Source organism: Rhinatrema bivittatum, chromosome 4 (assembly GCF_901001135.1).
Source record: "Rhinatrema bivittatum chromosome 4, aRhiBiv1.1, whole genome shotgun sequence".
Classification (NCBI taxonomy): domain Eukaryota; kingdom Metazoa; phylum Chordata; class Amphibia; order Gymnophiona; family Rhinatrematidae; genus Rhinatrema; species Rhinatrema bivittatum.
This window is the reverse complement of record NC_042618.1, coordinates 72,819,718-72,836,707: the sequence shown is the minus strand read 5'-3', so window position 1 is coordinate 72,836,707 and position 16,990 is coordinate 72,819,718. Positions and strand designations below refer to the sequence as shown.

General features: G+C 43.5%; 1 protein-coding gene across 2 annotated transcripts in view; it reads left to right on the top strand.

Moving 5' to 3' along the window:
* FRMD6 (FERM domain containing 6) overlaps window positions 1-16,990 on the top strand; it is a 321,577-nt gene that overhangs the window by 1,502 nt on the left and 303,085 nt on the right. The gene's annotated exons all lie outside the window — the stretch shown is intronic.

Below are 16,990 nucleotides of genomic sequence, written 5' to 3'. Positions count from 1 at the left end.
TTGGTTACCAGAGACGTGGGCAAGGATTTTCTCAATGGTTGGACCACAACCCTGGAACTCCCGTCCTGAAGCTTACCTGGAGATATTTAGAAAGCATTTAAAGACTCTGTTTCTCAGGAAGCCTATTGGACTAGGTGATTGACAGAACCTAGAACCCAACATTATCAGGCCCCTCGGGACTGTTTCTATAAATGTATGCATTTTCAATGATGGTAGCTTACACGTTGGACGAGGTGTGGCAGTGAGAAGTGCCTGGATGTAGCTATTTATCAAGTATGGCAATTCTGTCTGTAGCCTGCACAGACGTTGTATGGTTTTCTGTCTCCTTGTGATTTTCTTTTCTTGTTTTACTCATTTACAGCTATATTTTATGCTCCACCTAGACCTGTGGGTAATGCAGTCTAGAGATGTTTTAAATAAATAACTAAGCTCCTGCAAAAGCACTTTAGAAAATCAGTATCTAAATTGATGGAGGTAAAATAAATATGGACAACAGAGTGACAGACAATAAATAAGTCATTTAGTAGTGAAAAGAAAGGGTACGGAAAAGGAAAGAAGAGACTAGCTAGCCCCTGGGAAGCATGGAAGAAAAGACTAACTTTAAGGGCTTTCTTGACAGCACTTAGGGAAGGGACCTGATATATAACCAAAGGCAAGTGATTTCAAATTGGAGAAGCAATGAATAAAAAAAAAAAAGCAAGAGGAAGGCATGCACGAGACGGTGAACCAGTGCAAGCAGAGCAATGATCACAGGAGCGGGCGTAGCACTGAACAGCAGGGCATCAATGCGCCGGAGCCAAGTCGTCAATAGAAGTTGATTCCCCTGCCCCACCCCCCCAACCCCCACTTAGAAGGTAAATTTTATCTAGGCAAATCGTTGCCCAAGAAAAATATACTGGCATTTGAGGAGGTGGGGTGACGACCTTCTGGGAACACGGTGAAACTTTAGCTGGAGAGCGCTGAAGTTAGCCAGGTAAATCTGGTCAAAAGAATATCTCTCCTAAAGCTACCCCTTCTCGGTTCCTTTTTTCTTATGTACGTTTTACACTTAGATCCAAATTCCAAACCTTTCACACAGGCTCCCTGAGACACTATTGGAGTATCTCTTCCAACACTCTCCTCTTTTCCCCTGAAGCCCCTGGAAAGGGTCCCAGCTGCTGCCTTCTCTTCGCTTGGTGACAACTGCGAGAGACCCCACCCTTGCTCTACTCAGGGTGATATACTCTTTCCAAAATCCGGCCCCCTAGGGGCTGAACCACTCTGTCTGTGAAGACATTCAGGACCACCCCTTGACCAACAGATATCCTTTGGTTAGCTGGAACCTTCCCTGCTCTTCTGCCCTCTCTAGTACTTTCCATAGGGGGAAATCACATTAACCACAATTCACTCTCTGCTCATTACACTCTGCAGTCCTTTCTGTGGTACACAGGGACCACAAACTTTTCCTCAAGGAACTTGTCCAAACCTTTTTTAAACCCAGCTAAATTAACAGACTTCACCACTCCTCTGGCAATGAATTCCAGAACTTAATTGCACACTGAGTGAAAACATATTTTCTCCACTTGGAGTGTCCCACAGTCTTTTTTTTTTTTTTTAAAGAGTAAACAACCAAATTGTATTTACCTGTTCCACTCCACTCTTAAGTTTATAGACCGTTCATATCTACTTTCAGCCAAGATAGAGGTCCAAGTTGAAGAGCCCTAACCTCTTTAGCCTTTCTTCTTAGGGAAGCTGTTCCATCTCCTTTATCATTCTGGACACCCTTCTCTGTACCTTTTCTACTTCTATTGTATCTTTTTTCAGATGTAGCAACAAGAACTGCACATAGTATTCTGGGTGTGACCGCACCATGGAGTGATACAGAAATATTATTATAGTCTCCATTCCTTTCCTAATAATTCCAAACATTCAGTTTGCTCTTTTTGATCACTGTTGCACACTGAGCCGAGGATTTCAATCCATTGTCCGCTATAATGCACAGATCCTTTTCCTGGGTGGTGATTTATAAAATGGAACCTAACATCATGTAAATACAGTTTGGATTTGTTATGGATCACCCCTCCTGAAGGAAGGAGTTAGCAATCTGTTGTACACTACTCCTCGAGATGGGAGGAGTTAGCAATCTTGTTAGACTCCGTAGGCAGAGTTAGCAATCTGTTGTGGATGGATTGCAGGATACTCCTGTTAAAGGAGGAGTTAGCAATCTTGTTATAATCTGCTAGGAAGTTAGCAACTGTAGGTATAGACTTCGGAGATAGCAATCTGTAATAAATTGTTGCTGAAGACTCCTGATGGAGTCTCTCACGAGGGACTTTGTCAAAAGCCTTCTGAAAATCCAGAAACATTATATCAGTGATTCCCAACCTTTTTTGTGTCATGGCACACCCAGCATAGGTTCACTTCATCATGGCACACCATCACCTTCATCATCATCATTTTCTCTTCTCTTCCCTTCCCTCTCCCTCTCCCCCTCCCCCTCCCCCCTACACTCCCAGGCATCATCATTACCTTCTCTTCCCTTCCATCTTTCGGCATCATCATCACCTTTTCTTCCTCCCCCCTGGCATTACCATCTCTTCCTTTCTCTCTCCCCCCTCACTCTCTTGCATCACTTTCCCTCTCTCCCACAATCTTCACCCTCAATCAGCAGGTATTCTCATGTTCCCCTCCCTTCTGTCCACTCCCTGACATTATCATCACCTTCTCCTCCCTTCCCTTTCCCCCACCCCCAGCAGCATCATTTTCCCATTCCCTCCAACACTCTCTCTCAACCTCTTGACATCATCATGTTCCCATCCCTTCCCCCATGCCCTGGCATCATCTTCCTCCCTTTCCTCTCCCCCACCCTCCAGCATCATCATCTCCTTCCCTTCCCTTTCTCCCAGCAACATCACCTTCTCTTCCCTCTTCACCACTCCCTGGCATCATCATTACTCTCCTTCCCTCCACCTTTCTCTCCCATGCCCTGGCATCATCATTACTCTTTCCTTTCCTTTCTCGCCACTCCTCTCCCACACCCCCTGGCATTGTCATTTCCCCTCCTTTCCTTTTTTCTTGCCCTTGGCCTCATCATTCTCCTTTTCCTCTCTCCCACCACCTGGAACTATCACTTTCTCGTCCCTTTGCTCTCCCCCCCCCCCCCCCCCGGCCTCATCACCTTCTCTTCTCTTCCCTCACCCCACCTCCTGGTATCATCATCACTTTCCTTCTCCCTCCATCCCTTGGCTTTATCACCTTTCCTCTCCCCCATCTCCTTCTCTTCCCTTCCCTCCCACCCACTCCCTAGCATCCTCACCACCTTCCCTCTCCCTCCACCCCCTAGGAATTATCACCTCCCCTTACTTCTCCCGCTACTCCCCAGCATCATCACCCTCCCTTCCCCCTCCACAAATAGCCTTGGCACATTCAGCCATCCCTTCTCTCTCCTATGTCCTGGAACTGGCAGAGTCTACAAGCAGCACCTACCTGGTGCCCCCTGCTTTCTCCTCTGCTGGCCTCCCTCTGTAATCAGAACTGCAAAAGGCCAGCAGATCTGGCAAGACTACAAGGCTTAAACAGTTTCAATTACAGCGGAGAGCCAGCAGAGAGTAAAGCAGCAGCAACAGACAAGCAATGATTTCCAACCCCTCACCCTGCTGACGGGAGGACATCCTGCAGGTCAGGCGAGAAAGAAGATGGAGCCAGCCTCTGCATTTCAATTCCTTATTGGACTTTCTTCGTGGCACACCTGCACTGCAGCCACAGCACACTAGTGTCCTGCGACAGACCGGTTTGGAAATGCTGCACTATATCCACTGGTTCATCATTATCCACGTGTTTCTTAGCCCCTTTAAAAAAAATGTAGCAGTTAGGTGAGGCAAGATTTCTCCTGGGTGTGTTGGCTGTGTCCCATTAAACTAAGCCTGTCTGTATGTTTTGTAATTTTATTCTTTAGAATAGTTTCTATGATTTTTCTGAGCAGTGATGTCAGGCTCACCGGATTATAGTTTCCTGGATTGTCCCTGGAGCCCTTTTTAAGATTGGGGTTACACTGACCACCCTTCAAACTTCAGGCATAACAGATGATTTTAATGATAGGTTACAAATTACTAGTATTAGGCCTGCAATTTTGTTTGAGCTCTTTGCGAACTCTGAGGTGTAAACCATTTTGATCCAGGTGATTTGCCACTCTTTAGTTTGTCAATTTGCCCTATTGCATCTTCCTAAATATTAGATTAAAATATTAAGAGATGGAACATTATTGTCATAAATATGACATAAAACAGATAGAGAAATGAAAGAGCAACAATTGAAACAGATGGAAGTTTTCTTATTACATAATGTAAAAATATATCAGAAGAGATATGGGTGGTCATCATATATTTTATTTAATGTAAAGATAATCCCAGTCATTTTTATTTTAAATATATTTGCCATGTTGGCTAAAGCTCGCTTGATTTTTAATTTTTTATCATAAATAATGGGGCCTATTTTTTACTCGGACAGAGCATTTAAAATCACCAGCTATGTTTTAATCGGTTATCTGAAGCTGATTTTCAGCTACAGCCTAGCTGGTTATGTTGCAACTAAAAATAGACTAAAATCTAGCTGGTTAGCAGGCCTATCCTGTAAAGTGCGGCCGCGTTTACCCTGCTCCTAAGCCGCTTTTTACTCACGTTCCGGCCGCATTAGCCCTTCCTGCGATCCCGAATCCCCTTTAACCTACTCCTACCGCGTCCTAAATTCCCCGGGCAACCCCTTCCGCCCGCGGCATGTATATTGCATGCAAACGAGCGAATTAGCTCGCTAGTGCATGCAAAGGAGCAAATTAGCTATTCCCTAGCATCCCGTAACCCGCGCCCCGACTATCGCTAGTTTTCCCTGCCGTTTTGTCGCGCGTTTAACCTGCAAACTTACCGCCTACCCTGACCCCTGCGGTAGAGGCAGGGGTAAGGGTAGATGGCAAGCTTTCCCCCAGCCCCCGCTCACCTGCCCCGGCCGCGATCATGGGTGCCGGTCTCCATGGCAGCCCCAGTCCTCTCCCCTGCTCCCGAAGCCAAAAAAAAAAAAAGCGAAAAAAACGTTGCAGCCCCCCTCCGATGTCCGGACTGGGGCTGCCACGGAGACTGCAACGGCAAAGCGACTTTTTGGTTTTTTTTTTGCTTCGCCGCTGTCAGTGTGCCCCCTCCTCTCGGAGCAGGGCGCGAAAAGCAGCCTTGCTCCGGGAGGAGGGGGTACACTGACAGCGGCGAAGCAACGGCGAAGACAGCGGCGAAGCAACGGCGAAGCGACTTTTCGGTTTTTTTTTGCTTCGCCGCTGTCAGTGTACCCCCTCCTCTCGGAGCAGGGCGTGAAAAGCAGCCTTGCTCTGGGAGGAGGGGGAGACACTGACAGCGGCGAAGCAACGGCGAAGACAGCGGCGAAGCAAAAAAAAACCAAAAGCAATTTTGGTTTTTTTTTTTCAAAAGCGACAATTTTTTTTTTTTTCCAAAAGCGACTTACTTTTGGGATCTGTCAAGATCCCAAAAGTAAGTCGCTTTTGGACGCCTGCCAACTTACTTTTCTGAAGCCATCATCAGGAACACATGCGATCGTAGCTCCTCCCGACGAAGATGGCCGCCTGCACGGGGAAAGCGTGCAATTGGCCGCTGAAGACGTGACGTCACGACGTCACGTCTTGAGCGGCCAATTGTACGCTTCCCCCGTGCAGGCGGCCATCTTTGTCTTCGTCGGGAGGAGCTACGATCGCATGTGTTCCTGATGATGGCTTCAGAAAAGTAAGTTGGCAGGCGTCCAAAAGCGACTTACTTTTGGGATCTTGACAGATCCCAAAAGTAAGTCGCTTTTGGAAAAAAAAAAAAATTGTCGCTTTTGAAAAAAAAAACCAAAATTGCTTTTGGTTTTTTTTTTGCTTCGCCGCTGTCTTCGCCGTTGCTTCGCCGCTGTCAGTGTCTCCCCCTCCTCCCGGAGCAAGGCTGCTTTTCGCGCCCTGCTCCGAGAGGAGGGGGTACACTGACAGCGGCGAAGCAAAAAAACCAAAAGCAAGAAGTAAGTCGCTTCGCCGCTTCACTCTTCCCTCCTCCCGGAGCAGGGTGCGAAAAGCAGCCTTGCTCCGGGAGGAGGGAAGAGTGAAGCGGCGAAGCGACTTACTTTTTGCTTTTGGTTTTTTTCGCTTCCTGGTATCTGTCATTTCAAATGACATTTGAAATGGCAGATACCAGCGTGGCGTGAAGCCTTAGGCCCGCGCACCCAGGATACTGTATAGGCGCTCTATCCAGTAAAATGGGTTGCGCGGGACTAAGGCATTACGGACGCGGTTTACATTTACATATAATTAGTGTTCAGGATCGAGCGGTAGGTGAGCTGCACTGTGCGGGCGGTAACTGCTGGTGCCGTAGGCACTAACGCAGCTCTTCCTACCGCTCGGTACTGGATAGACCTGTGTGTTAGCTAAGTAAGCCACCAAGCTCTGAAAATCAGTGTTAACCAGCTAATTTCCTCTCCTCAACCTTACTTTGCCTCTGGGACCACAGGGGAGAACTTAAAATGTTGAAACATGGCAGCTAAATTTAGATAATTAGCAGCAGTAAATGTTCAAAGGAGTCATTCTACCCAGAAGGACCTTGGTGTTTATACTGAGCGTATTTTATGAAAGCTTCTTATGGAGAAATCTTTGTTAGAAGAAGAATCACAGCACTCTGGTTGCCTTACTTTTCCTTAGAAAGAGACAGCTTAGGTGTATGCTATTAAACTCTTTAAGGATAAATATATTATGAGCCTTTATGATATGAGCAGCTCCAATCAGCCTGTCAGTCTACCACTATCTCGCCATTCTTCAGGAGCTGAGCATATTAACAGAACGAGGTACTTATTAGTCCTTGGGAAGATTCAGCATTCTAAAACTTTTTTTATTTTTAAATTTCAGGTGGGAGGTTTATGTTTTTAAGAGAATTTCCTTACTTGTCCTATGCTCAAAAGCGATTTGGGTGTTTCCCATTGCATGCATGGACTTGTAGTCCTGCTTTTATTTGGGAGCTCAGAATTGCAAGACCTTGCATTCAGTGGAGTACAACAAAGGCTGGATAAAAGCGTGCTAGATATGCTTCTTTTGAGAAAGTTTACTGAATAAACTGACTATGAAGGTTGCCTTTATACATCCCAGCGTGCTTCAGTTCATTTTGCAGCAAACCCCCAGGCACATCATTGCCACTCCCTCATTTGCCCCATTTGTACTTTTCATAATCATTTGTGTGGACAGGAGATGAATTGTTGCTGGAAAGCATGCACATTGTTGTGTATTGTACTACCGTAAATCCTTCGCAGTTTGATCGCAAACAATTTCTACTTCCTATACAGAATGTTCTGCTATTAATATTTTGAAGATGATATTGACTGCTATCATTTCTCTTGCTAGGAGATTTTCTCTTTTGCAGATGAAATTCTTTTATGGCCCATTTCTGCATTTTGAGACCAGGACTGGCTTTTCTGTCCTTCCTCTCTGATTCTGGTGGTGACATCAGCAAACTATAATTTGCTAGCTAAAGAATGGTTGAAAGAAAGACCACAAAGAATACTCTAAGGTTATGCTCTTTGTGGCAGAGGAATAATATGAACTTATGAGACTATGATGTAATTTAAAGCATTTAGGCCTTACCTACTTATCTTCTGTTGTCTCTTTGTACCTACTATTTAAGATAGAAGATTATGTTTGGACAGGTCCCAGGGCAAGCTCCAAGTCAGACTGACTATCCATAAAGCTTAGCATTTTAACTACTCTCCTGGGAGTCTTTGACATAGCATGCACTGTTCTGAGATGTGCTGGCTTATCCAGACTTTCTGGAAGAGCAAATGTTTACTTTGGTTCTACTATGTTTTTTGACCCACTGGTTCCTTGGGCTACTAGCCTATTCTTCCCTAGTCTGTTTTAAGAAATCATTGTGTGTCCCAATGAAAAGTAAATTGTTGTGTTCACCTTTGCCCAGTGTGGTTAAAGATGGACCCTAGTGCTGGATATTGCATATAAAATTAGAAATGAAAAGAGCCGTTAGGTAGCCCACAAGAAATAATTCAAAATTAAAGGGAATCTAAACCAAAGTTGAAAAATAACGGGTCAAGCAGAACATCGTAGATATCAAAATAAGGTGTCAGCAAGCCTTCTACCTTGAAATGGTGAGACCTTGTGGTCCGAATGGACATTCTTACACGCTGAAATATTGATTACCCCTGATGAAGCCGCGTTGGGCTTTTTCTCTCAGATCTTCGTCATCAGGATTTGTAGGTCCAAAAATTTATAACTTTAAAGTATTTCTTACTACCTGAGAGATTTGTGTGATTCCAGCGTTTGGGATCTACAGACAGATTTGTTACTGAGGACTGTAAAATCTGTTTTAGAATTTACTGTAAAAACAAAACAAAGTCCCACAGGGCCTCTATGCAATGTGAAAAATCTTCCAGAGATTTCCTGTGAGACATAATGAAGCAGGCACAGAATGCATCATAGGAATAATCTAGGTCTACATGGAAATTGTATATGTTACCCCTGCTTGTATTTAGCATAATTACAGGGGTGCACAGGGTTCGTGGGACCGTGCTCTACACTTCACTACTCTCACTCGGTTCTCTGGGACCTCAGGGCAGGGTTCTTTCCTGGCGGGGATTGGGGGCTGGGGAGAAATTTCTCCTCCAAGGCCCAAGGTGGCAGGGGTGACACTGGATATGCTAACCTGGGAGATGTGTCAGGTCTATTTCACTGGGGAAGGATGTGAGTACCAACAAAAAAACCCCAAAACCCTGGAGGCTCAAATTGAGTGTTCAAAAATAATCTTTATTGTAAAAGTTCTTGCATGGGAAGTTGGCAATTAGATGGAATTTACAGGTCTTTCTCTTTTCTATATCTGTGCAAGGGTCTCTCAATACCAGGACAAGGGAAACTCTCATCCTCCAAGTCTTGGAAAAGTAAAGGTTCTCAAGTGGACAGGGGTATCCTTGAAGGAGCAGATAAGTCTCCTTCCAAAATCTAGTGAAAAGATGTAAAAACTCAGTCTTTGCAGTCTCCCCGCAATCTCTCTCTCTTCCCCAGGATGAAGACTCTGGGGGTCCTCAGAATGTTTCAAACGGTCTTACTCACAGTTCTCCTCTTCAGATGTGTCAACAGTATTTTACTTAGGAAAAGTCTAGCATGTAACACTGCAAGATGTCCCCCCTTCAGGGCACGAAATGTGGCAACAAAAACCTTCCTCCCAGATCTTCTCAAAACTAAGCTCTGCTTTAACTGAATCCAAAACCCAGGAAGCTATTACAGTGGGTCACCACTCTCAGGTTTGAGGAATGGTAGAGCAGAGTTTTCTTTAATCTGGCACCCCCAGGATATTCTCCCAGGCCCAAAATCAGGGGGCTCACAAAAAACGTCAACTTAACAAAAGTCCCCAAAAATACTTTGGATGACCACAAGCCAGACAGGGATTCCAGACTGGATTGCCTGGTTCCCAAATAGGTCCAACACTCAACCAAGGGAAAAAAAATCCCCTGCTTCCACTAACGTCAAAACCAAAACTTCACGGCTCACTCTTACACTACTGTAAGCTGCTTTTATAGTCTTAGGGGCTAGCCATTCCAGCTAACCTCAAGGGAGGAGCTGTTCAGAAGGGTGCCTCCCCTTTCCCTACTGCTACCTCTCCTATCCTAACTCCAAAAGGGTAAGAACCAAGGCCAGTATAGTAACAATCCCAAAGGGTCGTCATATGTAATAGTACACCATTTAACTTTAAATGTGAAGCCAATGACCTATGACTTTAATTCAAAATATGGAGATAAAGATAATGAGAATACATTAATAGGCCTACTCACTAAAGTGTGCTTACGTGTTAATGCAAAAACTCACATTGTTAATGAAGAGGCCCCATTTGAAATACTGTGAGCTGTAGTAAATAGCATATATTTGCACACTTTAATTCTATAGCCTGTTTTAGTGAATAAGCATGTAAGTAACAGATATGTCTAAGGGAGTATACTTTTTTTGTTACAGTATAAAGGATGCGAAAATATGTGCAATGACCAACAATTAACAGTCTTAAAGAGTGTCAGGCTTTATGGAGACTCGGCATTTTACAGGCATAGAAAAAGGAGGCAACTGGAGAATCCAGTGAGATACAGTCAGTGAGTCTTATGTGATGTGGGAGTCAACAGTGCAACTCTTGACTAAATGTGATACCCTGAGTTTTACTAATGATCATGGCTTTGTTTGAAAATTTGGAGGAGAGAGTATAGAATGCATGATGTAGCAGGGATCTGTATGTGAAGATTTTCTGTGTAACAGGGATTGCACAAATGTAGGTATAGATCTTAAAAAAATAGCATGGGTGTGTAGCATTAAGGAGTCTGCAGGTTTAATCTAGAAAATTCTTGGAGGTATTTAGCAAAATACTTGTAATGTTAAAAGGAAAAAAATGAATGTAGTAATTTACTGAGAGTTTACAAAATGCTGGGATCCAAGAGGCATAGCATAAATACAATGTTTATAATAGTTGTTTATTTATTTTTGAGAATGGTGTGGAATCAATTCAGGGAGGTGACTATGGGAAATGGTTCATGCATATAGTATATAAAATATGCTAGTTAAAACAAGTAAATGAGATAAAAAGAAATGATTGATGTTTACAGGGAAGGAAAAGAAAATGCAGAAATATGTTTGTAATAAATATGAGACAGTGAGACTGGAAAGTGAATAAATAGAAAAGAAATAGGAGGTGATTCATTTTCTTCAGGACTTCTTCCAACACATAGTGTTACATTGCTGTTTTTTGACCTAGCGGGAAGAAGTAAGGTCTTAAAGAATGGAAAGAAAAGGTTAAATAACAGGTTCCTACAGATCTTTTGGAGGATTCAGCTGTAGAAATTGCAAAAGATTGGATATACATTATATTGGTTGCTGATACTAAAAAAGATGTATAGCTAAACTATCTTGTATAATATGGTGGTAATATCCTCCCAGATGAGTTGTTATGTTCAAACTGTAGATACAAAATACTTTTTAATTCAATCAAATATATGAACACAGAAAAGAATATTGAATGCTTTTGTGCTCAAAACAGAATTGACATTTTCTAGACATAGATTATTAAACTTACTTGAGTAAAAAATTATATTTTATCCAATAAACATAAAATAAAATTAATGAGACACACTTAGTACATTGTAGAAAGGGGAGAACTGGGATAGCCTGTCAAAAGTAAAAATTAGCTAGTAAAACGGAACAAATTTGTTGGTTAGTGGCCTTTATTGTTTTAAAGTGTAGGCTCTGGAGATTGCCAAGTTTCTCTGTTCAGGTAATTAGCTGCCCTGGCAGCTTGCATCTTAAAATATTTAGTAGCCTAATGGCAGACGAGATCCCCAGATGGTAAAGGACAAAAGATACAGTGCAGAAAATGTAGAAAGGCATTTTCTACATTTGGGGTGGTTTGGTTCCTAGAATTGGCACAGGTTTAGCTCTCTTTTGGTTCGAGAAGGGAATTCAACAATGTTTTTAGCAGGAACATGAAGAGCCCCTGGCTCCATGCACAGATACTGCCCAATTTAAAAACAAGAAAACAAAATTTATCAGCTACTTTTTCCACCAGAAAAATGACCTTGTTGCCAGCACTCAGGCACAGACTTTCCCCAGCTCACTGTGGAACAACTAAGCTCTTCCTCCAGAGAAAATCAATAACAAAAAAGTATGCTGCTTACATAGGTCCTTAAATAATCTTACCTGGTCTCTTAATTAGTGACCTTTAGTCAGGATTTTTACTACAGTCAGTGTTTTAACTTTTTCTGCCCTATGCTCAGAATGTAATTCAAGACATACAAGTTCCCCAATATATGCAAATACATATTGTGCTGTATTTGTAAATATCCTGAAAACCTGACTGGATGTGGGGTCATGAGGGAAGATTAACTGGTTTAACTGATTTATCCCTCATCCTAAATACCTTGTTTCTGACTTTCTAATTACACACATCAAAACTATCCGTTTAGTTCAAACTCTGCAGGGTTTACACAAATAACAAAAGCCTGTATAGGCTTTTGCTTTGATTATTGCCTCAGGGAACAATTTCCTGTAGAGATTATACATTTTTTCTCTGTGCATAATTTTTTCATTGAGAAAAACATGGGTAGGTTTGAATAATTAAACCTGCAAGCATTGTTCCTCTCTCCACCTTCCTCTCCACCTCTGGACTGCCTCATCACATTGAGGGGAAAAGCAAATGTGTTTTTGAGCAAGAAGCATATTTTTACCTGCTGTAGGTTGAATGATTTTCAGATCCCCCACCCTCAGACAGGGCTTTGATTTGTCAAAAGTGCTACTTCTCTTAGAGCTACAAATAGCACTGCTACTTTCTGAAGATGACTGTTAAAATCTATGCTAAATATTACCACATCATTTAATTATGCAACTGCATAAGCACTATGGCAGGGATGGCGACAGACAGGTCTGGTTTTCAGGATATACAAATGCACAATGAATATGCATAAGATATGTTTGTATATAATTGAGGCAGTGCATACTAATATATATCATGCATACTCATTGTGAAATGTGAATAACCTGAAATCCAGAAGTGATTATAACATTTGAGGACTGGAGTTGGCTATTCTTTCACTATGGAAACAAAGGGTTACGCACGTAAGTTACTGGAGTTGTCTATTCCTTCACTAAGGGCCTGATTTTAAAAAGCATTTACTCGAGTAAAAACCAGGTTTACTGGAGTAAATTCACTTTACTTGAGTAAGTGGGTTTTTGAAAATTGCTACAATATATGCCATTGACTTGTCTATAGGATTTACTCACATAAGTGCACTTTACTTGAGTAAATGGCTTTTGAAAATTGCTACAATAGTAGCTACATTTACGCATGTAACTCCTTTTGAAAATTACCCCCTATGGAAACAAAGGGTTATGCACGTAAGATACGCGCATAACCTCTGCGTGCGCCGAGCCTATTTTGCATAGGCTCGGCGGCGTGCACAAGCCCCGGGACGCGTGTATGACTTTGTACTGGTTTTCAATGGAAAGTTTATGAGAGAAAATTAGCAGTCTCTCTGTATCCCTAACCCCACTAAACAAGAAGCCTTGCTTATAATCAGCTGAGGATCTGTATTTTAAAGTAAATCCTTGTATATTACCGCATTTGTAATAGCAGTCAAATTTTGACATAGCACTCTTTCCAACTAATACAGGGGCAACTAATGCAGGGGCTATTGTGCAATGTAAAAAAGATGCATTTGAACTGAATGAAAATTATTCACTGTCTCTATCTAGATGCTAAATGATATTGCTAGCAAATCAGCAGCAGCTGCCGTAGTTTTCCAGCAGTAGTTTACCAGTGCAGTGGAAAGTTAACATATCTAAATGAAATTATAATACAATACTTTTTCTACAAAGAAATGCCTAAATACATTTCATTGTAACAACGGATATTTGTATATATGTAATTTGTTTTTTGTTTCAAGAATACAACTGCTAGATAGAGAAGAGCAAAGATACATTAAAGGGTAGATTTTCAAAGGGTTATGTGCGTAAGATATGCACGTAACTCCCGAAAACCTACCCCTGCGTGCGCCGAGCCTATTTTGCATAGGCTCGGCGGCGCGTGCAAGCCTCGGGACACGCATATGTCCTGGGGCTGTCAAAAATGGGCGATCCGGGGGCGTGGCCAGGGCATGGTGGTGGTCCTGGGTGTGACCAGGGCATGGCGGCGGTCCGGGGGCGGTCCCAAGTCGTCCGGCACAGCTGCCTGTGCCAGGGGTTGGCGCACCAGCAGTTGGCTGGCGCACACAAATTACGCCTGCCTCAACTCAAAGAAATAAGGTGGGGGGGATTTAGGTAGGGCTGGGGGGTGGGTTAGATAGGGAAAGGGAGGGAAAAGGTGGGGGGGGAGCTAAAAAAAGTTCCCTCCAAATCTGCTCCGATTTCGGAGCGGCCTTGGAGGGAACGGGGAAAGCCATCGGGGCTCCCCTCGGGCTCGGCACGCGCAAGGTGCACATGTGTGCACCCCCTTACACGCGCCGACCCACGGATTTTATAACATGTGTGCAGCAGCACGCGCATGTTATAAAATCAGGTGTACATTTGTGCACGCCGGATAGCACGCACAAATGTACCCCACACACGTAGGAATTAAAATTGGCCCTTAAATGTAACTGAAATATAGAGGAGGAGTTCAGTGTGACTCCTTTTTTTTAATTTATTTCATGGAAGAACATGGAAACTGAAGATAGCAGCTGAGGGTTAGGCATGCCTAGGATCGAGTAGGCTGCCATTATTTTGTACTACCGTAATAGCAGCTTGGGGAAGTAGGTAATGGTTAGAGCAACAGGTTGCGATGCAGGGAAGTCAGGATTTGAATCCTGCTTCTCCAGCAGATATACCTTGGACAAGTCATTTTACTATGCATTGCTACAGATACAAACTTAGATGATAAGCCTCTTGGACAGGGGAAATTGTAAATTGCCTTGAGCTTAGATTTGGAAAAGGCAAATAATTAAATCAAAATCAACATACTCAGTGATTTATATTACAATTTTTCTCAGAAGCCGACATGTGCTGTGAAATCAACCGTATACCCTCCTCTGCAGAAAGAGCTATGTACTTCCATAATACATTTTCTTATATGAATGCAAGACATCAGATTCCTGTCAAATGAAAGGCTTTAGATTTTTTTTGTATTACAGTTTACTAAAAGGATTTTAGGTTTACAGAAATTAAAACAAGATATAGGTGAAAATATTCATCCATTCATTGGATTTATATTGCACATTTCCCAAAGCTCAGAGCAAATTACAATATCTACAAGTGCAATCCAAAACCATGCCCATTATCCTGGTATTATAGCTAGGCAGTGTTTTCTCAGTAATAAACAATGTGGGGAAATTGCTGGGATTTTGAAGCCTCCAATTTCATCCAGGATTTTGTGAAATTCCCAGCAAACTTTTCAGCTCATTTATTTTTCATCTGTAATGGACTGAGAAAACTGGAACTGACTGCTGATATTGGGTAGCATTTTAAATATTCACCCTTCTCTAATTAAATCTTTCCTCTATGATTTCTGGTAGTAGTGTAGAGAGGGGTCCTTTAGATTCCTCATTAATATGTATCCTATTTACAAGGGCCTAATTAGGAGCAAGGAGTGTATGGTATGTTCCATTTGTAAGCACACCCCCTTTTTGAATGTGCAATAATGAAATATTCCTGTTAAGGGATATATTCACCCCCCCCCCCCCCCCCGGTGTTTCTCGAGAGTTCAGTAAGAAGAAGGAAGTAGGAATAGCTGCAGACAGAGGAAGGAGGCTGTGATCCCCCTACAAGGGAGCCAAGGAGGGAAAGCAAAGCAGAAGCTTTGCATCCTATAGTACTTCCTCGTGTCCTGTGGTTGAGGACAAGAGGAGCAAGAGTTTCCCTTGAAATGGAAGAAAGCTCTTATGCTAATAATATTCAGGGAAGGAAAATTTCCTGTCCTTGAAAGAAGAAAGTTCCAGTTGGGTTGTCTAGAAGGGATGTGGGATCCACACAGAGATCTGCTGTGATTACAAACAGGCTGATACAGTACAGTGTGCTCCAACGGAGCGCACTGTTAACCCTTGATTGGACGCGCGTTTTCCCTTACCCCTTATTCAGTAAGGGGCGGAAAACACACGTCCAACCCGCCGAACCTAATAGCGCCCTCAACATGCAAATGCATGTTGATGGCCCTTTTAGGTATTCACGCGCGATTCAGTAAGTAAAATGTGCAGCCAAGCCGCACATTTTACTTTCAGAAATTAGCGCCTACCCAAAGGTAGGCGCTAATTTCTTCGGGCACAGGGAAATTGCACAGAAAAGCAGTAAAAACTGCTTTTCTGTGCACCCTCCGACTTAATATCATGGCGATATTAAGTCGGAGGTCCCGAAGGCTAAAAAATGTAAAAAAAAAATTGAAGTCAGCTAGCGGCTGTCGGGTCGAAAACCGGACGCTCAATTTTGCCGGCGTCCGGTTTCCAAGCCCGTGGCTGTCAGCAGGCTTGAGAACTGACGCCGGCAAAATTGAGCGTCGGCTGTCAAACCCGCTGACAGCCGCCGCTCCTGTCAAAAAGGAGGCGCTAGGGACGCGCTAGTGTCCCTAGCGCCTCCTTTTGCCCATTTCTACCGCCGGGCCTAATTTAAATACTGTATTGCGCGCACAGGCGAGTGACCTGGGAGAGCGGACTTTACTGAATCGGCCCGTAAGGAAGGAAAATAACTGACTTGTCTAGTCAGTGTAACCAGCTGCCAGCACGATGCTACACAGAGAGTCTAATTTCAAACCTCTCCATGGTACAGCGTTTGTATGTGTAAGTGGATTCCCAGAGATTAATGCAAATATTTTATAAACTGTGCAGCGAGATAAAATACCATACATTTCTGCTGTGAAAGACCATGTGTAGGTTTCAGTACGCACATATATTTCTAATGCAAGAAAATGCATAATTTCTCTACCATTTTATAAACATATGCATGTATATATTATGTGCGAAATAATTGCGACACTGCATGAATGAACACCCAGAATTAAATGCAGAGGCAGGTATTTTAGTAAGTATGGGCCGGATTTTAAATCACTTACGTGTGTAAAACCCGGGGGTTTACATGCGTGGCCGGGCCTTACGCGCGCTGGGCCAATTTTCAAAAGGCCCGGCCAAGGGCATAAACCCCACGGGATGCGTGTAAGTCCCGGGGTTAGCAAAAGGGGTGGTCCGGGGGGGGGCGAGGTGGGGAAGTCCAGGGGCGGGGCAGGGCAGTCCAGGGGCGGGGTGAAGCGGGGCTAGAGGCACCCGGCACAGTGGCCATTTGCTGCTGTGCCGGTGGATTGCGCGCCGGCACGTGCAGCTTGCTCAGAAGCAGGAGCAAAAGGTAGGATAAAGAATTTGGGGGGATTTAGGATAGGGGGAGGGGGAGGGCAGGATTGGGGAAGGGGAAGGAAGGTTAGACTAGGGGGTTGGGAAGTTCCCTCCCAGTCTG